The sequence below is a fragment of the Gossypium raimondii genome, chromosome 9, assembly GCF_025698545.1.
Source record: "Gossypium raimondii isolate GPD5lz chromosome 9, ASM2569854v1, whole genome shotgun sequence".
Lineage (NCBI taxonomy): Eukaryota > Viridiplantae > Streptophyta > Magnoliopsida > Malvales > Malvaceae > Gossypium > Gossypium raimondii.
The window spans coordinates 11,429,771-11,437,316 of NC_068573.1; the positions used below are offsets into that span (position 1 = coordinate 11,429,771).

The 7,546-nt window shown below is 32.0% G+C and overlaps 1 non-coding gene across 1 annotated transcript; it reads right to left on the reverse strand.

The window, feature by feature from the left end:
• Positions 1-1,496: 1,496 nt before the first annotated feature.
• Positions 1,497-1,602, reverse strand: LOC128032911 (small nucleolar RNA R71). Its single transcript, XR_008189251.1, has one exon. It is a non-coding gene; the product is annotated as a small nucleolar RNA R71 (small nucleolar RNA).
• Between the last annotated feature and the right edge of the window lie 5,944 nt (positions 1,603-7,546).

Genomic DNA, 7,546 nt, shown 5'->3' on the forward strand with positions numbered 1-7,546 from the left:
GCAAATTGTTTTAATGTTTTTTCATTAACAATGATAGCTTAATTTTGTTTCGGCTAGAATGATTACATTAATTTGACAAAGTTTATTTGATCCATGTTTATAATGTCTGTGCCTCAATCGTTCATGCTTTCAATTAAACTCATGCATGTATTTCATTCATTAAAATGTGACTGAATGCATTAGAATTAGTTGATCAATCCTAGCCAAATGGCGATTAATGGACACAATAATTGAAAGATGCATGCTTAATTTAGATCCTAGCCCTATTAAATTAAAGGTTCATAATAACTCGAGAGAGCTCTATTACCTTGCATAACTTTCAGATTTGTATGATTAAATTGTTTCAAACATAATCCGTCCCTATTACTTCACACAACTCTAAGAAACCCTTAGTTAAATATAATCACGGTAGTATGCTTGTTTTTCTAAGCATAAGATTCCGAAAGGACTTATAACTGGTTTCAAGTTAATGAAAGATTGAGTTGCAATAGAATATTTTCTAGACATTGTTAAGCCTGATGAAAAATGAATTAATTTAAATATTGTAATTATTCTAGCTCATTCATGTTATTATTGCTGAAGCTTATGAATTTGCTGCGAAACCATCTCATCTCATTCATTGCATTTAGATTAATTCATTTGCATTTAGTTAATATTAATGCTATCCATCACATAAAATTATTGTGTTTTCTTACCAACTTGTAATATTTAATTTTGCAATTATTTGATTAACATGTATAGTCCCTATGGAGATGATAAATCTTATACTTATTACTTGATAACGACTGTGTATACTTGCACAAACTTACGAGTTGTAAGTTTTTGGTGCCGTTGTCGGTGACTATTAATTTAATCATTATTTGTGAAATTATTTATTAAAATTTGGTTATTTATTTTTAATTAATTAATTAATTAATTTTGTGATTTATTTTTAGGTTTTATGAGCATAGATCGAGTCATCGATTTACTTATTGTAGACCTTAAAATCGAGCGTACATTTAGAAAAAGAAGATGAGAAAGATTAACTCAGAGACAAGCCACAGAAATGTACCTTGAAAATCAAAATGACGTTCAACGGAATGGAGCCGCTAATGTTTATAATACAATCCTTATTGCTGATGATAAGGATCGTGCTATAAGGCAGTATGTTGCGCCACTCTTTAAAGAGTTAAATTTGGGAATTAGGAGACCGGACATCGAGGCACCGCAGTTTGAATTGAAGCCTATGATGTTCCAAATGTTTCAAACAATGGGACAGTTTAGTGGTATGCCCACAGAAGATCTACACCTTCACCTTCGACTATTCATGGAGGTGAGTAGTTCTTTTAAAATAACAGGTGTAACCGAAGATGCATTGAGATTGAAGTTGGTTCCATACCCATTATGAGATAGAGCGTGAGCGTGACTTATTTCATTACCAACCAATTCAATTTCTACATGGCAAGAATTAGCAGAACACTTTCTGGTGAAGTATTTCCCACCTAGCAAAAATGATAAGTTGCGAAATGAGATTACCATTTTCTAGCAAATGGATGACGAATCTTTATACGAGGCATAGGAAAGATTCAAAGAGTTACTTTGTAGATGCCCTCACCACGGGATTCCACATTGCATCCAATTGGAGACATTTTATAATGGATTCAACACACACACAAGGTTGGTTGTAGATGCTTCTACGAATGGTGCTCTCTTGTCGAAGTCTTATAATGAGGCTTACGAGATCATTGAGTCAATAGCCAGTAACAATTACCAATGGTCAATAAATCGAGCAGCTTCAGGAAGATGAGTAGTAGGAGTTCATGAAGTAGATGCCCTCACTTCACTCTCAGCTCAAGTATCTTATATCTCCACAATGTTGAAACACTTTACTAATTATTTTAACCATGTTGCAGCTCAGCCACCAAGTCAATTTTGATGTTGTTTCTTGTGTATATTATGGGGGCAATCATTCTTTCGAGAATTATCCATCAAATTTCAAGTCAATGTATTATGTAGGGAATCAACACCAAAATAGAAGTGGGCAAGGACCACTTCTATAATCATTCATGGCGTAACAATCCAAACTTTTCATGGAGTAACCAAGGAGCTGGACTGAACAACAACTACATGCAGTACAGAGCAAATCAACCTTTTGGGTTCATTCAAGCTTAAAGCTCAAAAGCAAATTCTTCAAATCATTATTCTTTCATTTTCTCTTGTAAATATTCTCTAAAAGCTAGTGTAAAATCATTTATGATCCACATATCTTTTTATTTAGAGCTCATACTTGCAAAAATCACCTTCATAGAAGTTGTCATTTTTCTTCATTCATCTTATCACCAATTGTAAATTTGAGGGGTTTTAGTTGAGCCTTCAAAACTAAAAAGGGTTCTAATTTAGCCATAAAAGTTAGGGAGAAAGGTTCTATCTAAGTATTGAGAAAAAGATAGAGTTGTAAATGTCATATCTTCTCCTTGAAAGATATCAACTCTTATGGTGAATTGAGAAAACTTTAGTTGAGGTATTCCCAGGTAGTAGAGGTAGGCAATTGTGGTCGAATAACTACAAATTGATTTGTCCAAGCTATTATTCCTTTCTCTTTTATTTTGGAGTCATCCAAGACATTATCACATTCAATGAAATCTGCATTAAAAACAAAATTATTTCTTCTAATCCAGAAATGCCAACAAGTGACACCAAAAAGAGTTGGTCAAACAATAGGATTGCAAGCAAAAAAATCGAGATTTAATAGGTTAATATCAAACCAATCCTTTAGGTTGATGTTAAAGTGTCTTTTATTCAGTTTGATCACCACCAGCCATGTCGCCACAGTTAGGGAACAAAACCTCAGAACATGATTAATGGTTTCTGTCAAATTTCCACACATCTTACAACTTGCATCAGAAGTAAGGTGCCTTCTCGCTCAGCCATCACTAGTAATGTAACAACCCAATTTTGACCCTAATCAGACAAAGTGGTTTTGGGACCACAAATTTGAGTCAGAAAAATATTTTAATATTATTTTTATATTTGCAGTATGTGAATTAATATGTGTGAAAATTTCGTATGAAAATTTGATCGTTTGAGTGCTCAATTTGATAAAATGACTTAATCGCGTAAAATGGAACTTTAGGGTTTAAATCTAAAAGCACCTAATTGTTGTTGTCTTTTAAAATGGGAGGAGTTAAGAAGCAATTAGACCATGAAATAGATAGCAGCATATGAAAAAATTGACCTTACTATATATGTTATATATATTTATTATAATAAGGTTAATTTAGTCATTTGGTAAGTTATAATATATAATTAAAATAAGTAATGAAAAGATGAATATCTTCATCTTTCTTAGCCGAATGTTGAACATGAAGAACCCATCCATGGCTTTTTAAAGTTTCAGCATTTCCATAGCTAGATTAAGATCAAAAATCAAAGAAATCAGAGTTAGATCGGGAAAAAATTAAAGTCGTCGACTAATCGCCCGGTTTCGATCTTCACTGTCTGAGGTAAGTCTATTAGCAATTTAATGATATTGAATTAGCATATATACATGTATATCTATTGTATATTTGATGAGCTGTAATTAAAAGTATATAAATTGAATTAAATGTATGAATTTTATATATGTATATGTGAGGTTCGAATATATATATGTATATACATGTATAAGTTATTGAATTGAATTAAAGTATGAAATATATATATATGTATATGTGAGGTTCAAATATATATGTATATACATGTATAAGTTCTTGAATTGAATTAAAGGTATGAATTTTACATATGTATGTGTGTGATTCGAATAGATGTATATACATATACAAGTACTTGAGTTGAATTAAAAGTATGAATTGTAAATATTTATAAGATTCGAATATGGATTACAAACTTCTTGAGGTGAAGTTAATGTGTGAATTGTACATAAATGTTTCAAACATGTGTTTGCTATTAAGAATTATATCAGGAATCATCTTTGTATCTGTGATGTTCAAGTTTTGTGCCTAGCAGGCTTAATGCCAATGAAATTTTTCAAACTTAATGTCTATCAGGCTTAATGCCGGTGAATTTTTCAGACTTAATGTCTAGCAGGCTTAATGCCAGTGTTCTGAGTCAGGCTTCAAGCCTAGCAGGCTATATGCTGGTGAATCATTTAAAATATGTGTTTAGTAAGTTCTTTGTCAAAAAAACAACAAATGAATTATAAAATTATAATAATTAAGTATGTGTTATTTACATCTTATTTGATAAGTATATATATGCATTTAGTTATATACCTTTGAAGTGTATATTCATTCGATTATAAGTATTTGATAGGTATATATATGCATTCGGTTATATACCTTTGAAGTGTATATGCTTTCAATTATAAGAATTTGATAGGTATATATATGCATTCGGTTATATACCTTTGATGTGTATATGCATTCGATTATAAGTATTTGATAGGTATATATGCATTGGTTGTATACATTTGATGTGTATATGCATTTGGTTATAAGTAGTTGATAAGTATATATGCATTCGATTATAATTATTTGATAAGTATATACATACATTTGGTTATATACATTCAAATAAGTACAAATATTTGGTTACCAATAAAATGATCTAAGGATAGCAAATGTTTAAATAGTAATCATATGTGGTATTTGTGATTTCAATAAATGTACATAGGAAATTATATGACTCGTATATATTTTAGTTATGCTAAAGACTTACTAAGCTATATAAGTTTACTTTGTTTGTTTACGTCTCTCTGTTTTATAGACTTAAAATTCAAGCTTCAAGCTCGGGGATCGTCAGCAAAGTTCATCACTCTATCTTCTATTTCGATATTTAAATGTTTGAACTCAACTTATGGCATGTATAGGCTGGATAATGTTTTGAATGTCGTATTTTGATATACTGTAAATGTAAATAATAGCCATGCGAAAATGGCTTAATTCCTTATGGTTTAGTTTGTTTGCAGTGTTTATGTTTTGTTTTAAATGGTCAAAAAGTAAGACTTATAATTATGCATATTTGATTATAGTTTAAGCTTATTATATGTAAATATATGTGATGCACATGTCTTGATTTAAAATAGTTGATTTAGTTTTGGATTTAGTCAATTGGGCGAACATACATAAGGTAGAATGACATTTAGATTGAATGTTAATAGGTTATAAATAATGAGTTAGTATTAGTCAAAAGTTTCACATACTTGAAATAGGATTTGGATTTTTTTGTATGAATTTGGTTTTGGCATATCGATCAAAAGTTAAGTATGTTTTGGATAAAGTGATTGTTAAATTGAGTTCATGAAATGGTGTCTATGTTAATATATTCGATTATATGAGATTATAAATCATGTATAATTTGAAATTAAACTAATTATGTGTATTGAGATATTTGACTTGTAAAATTACACATTCGCTTATGTTCTTTTAAATAACTATATATATATATATATATATATATTCATTTGTATTAGTTGGTACTATATTATAGTGTTTCGAATTTGAATATGTGAATATGTGAATATGAATATGAATGGATAGTTAAGTTCAAGTATATTTTGAGTTAAAAAAATTGTATGTAAATGGTTAAAATTCTTGAATTCAAATGAACGTCTGTTCTGAGTTGTATTTTGTTTAGTAATGTCTCGTAACCCTAATTCGACGACGGATACGGTTTAGGAGTATTACAAGTAAGGACCCTATTTAAATATATAAGCCACAGGAAGACTCGTACCTTTTGAGGTCCCGGTAAGTGGCACATCTGATGCCAAATTTTATCACTCCTATCCCTCTCCATCCCATACATTGACACTTAAGCTGAACAAACCGTAAATGTACACCTCTTACATTACCCCATCCAATAAAATCGTCCACGTCATGAGTAGAATAAGGCTTATAGTTTAAAATGCTCAAAACCATTGGAGGCGACAAAACGGATTTAATCACATTCCAATTCCAATCCCCACTTGGTGATTACCATATCATTACTGGTACGTAGTCAATGGCTATATAATCGGGTTGTGTACAAATGTCCACAAGATGGCCCATTCTTTCACCCAATTATCTCTCCAAAAATCAACATTCAAACCCTTCCCTACATTTCATACAACACCTTCCATTTAAAGCCAATTTTCATGAGGAAAGCATCATTTTGGTAGTCAATTTTCTTGAAACCAAGGCCTCTATTTTTTGTATCTTTGCATAGATCATCCCACATGACAGATTTATCCTTTTTTCTCCTCTGTGTCCCCAGACAAATTTGCGAGTTATCTTCTCCATTTTCAAGCAAACTCCCTTTGGAATAACCATCAATTTCATAGCACAAATATGAATAGAAGCTACGATTGCTTTCGTTAACGTGATTCTACATGCTAGCGAAAGCAATTTATCCTTCCACCCTGCCAACTTTTTCTTCATGTTGTTCATAATGTATTGGTATGTATCTTTTGTCACTCTTTGATGTAGAAGTGGCACACCTAAATACTTCTCCAAATTATCCACATGGGAGAAACCAAGTCCACAACTAATATTCTCTTTCAATTCGTGAGGAACATTTTAGAGAAAAAGATATGAGTTTTCTGTACATTGACTCGATGTCCAAAGCTGACACAAAAGTTCTCAAGCACCCTTTTCATAATCGACATCTGATTAATAGAAGCCTCACTGAGCAAAACCTGTAAAAAAAGAGATGGGAGATACCAAGGCCATTCTTAGATAGTTTTACAGATTTCCACTTTCCTTTTTGGACCTCAATATTAATAATTTGAGCGAGACGCTCTATACAAAGAACAAAGAGGTAGGCCGATAAAAGATCACGTTGCCTTATTTTACGAAATAGGGTAAAGACACCTGACAGATTCCCATTATAGATAACTTGCATGGTTGAAGAACTAACACAATACATAATAATTTGTTGAACAGTACCTGGAATTCCAATATCTTCTAACGTATCCTTAATGAAGCCCCAATCAAGTCTATCATAGGCTTTCTCCAAATCAATTTTAACAACCATCCATTGTTTCTTTCCAGATTTCCTATGCATAGAATGGATGATTTCTTGAGCAACAATAATATTGTCCGTTATGCTCCTTCTAGGGACAAAGCTTGACTGATTTGGAAGAACTCATTTCTACATCAATGGCTTTAATCTATTAATTATGACTTTAGTCACAATTTTGTAGAGCACTGTGCAGAGACTGATTGGTCAAAATTGGGAGAGGATTCAGGATTCTCCACTTTCAAAATCAAAACCAGTAACGTGTGATTAAGCCAAATCTCAAGCCTACCACCATTCCAAATATTCTTCACGAATTCACGAACACTATGCCCAACCACTGGCCATTTTTCCTGATAGAATATTTCACATATCCTATCAATTCCAAGAGCTTTCAAAGATGCCATCTCGAAAACAACCCTCTGGATTTCCTTATTCCTGATTGCGACCTTTAAGGATTCAAACTCAGCCTCAGATATTTTATAAAATAACCCTCGCTGGAGAGAGCCACTGCAAGTTGATAAATCCTTTGTGAAAAGAGACTTGTATAACTCCGTGGCCATTTGTTGCAGAATGC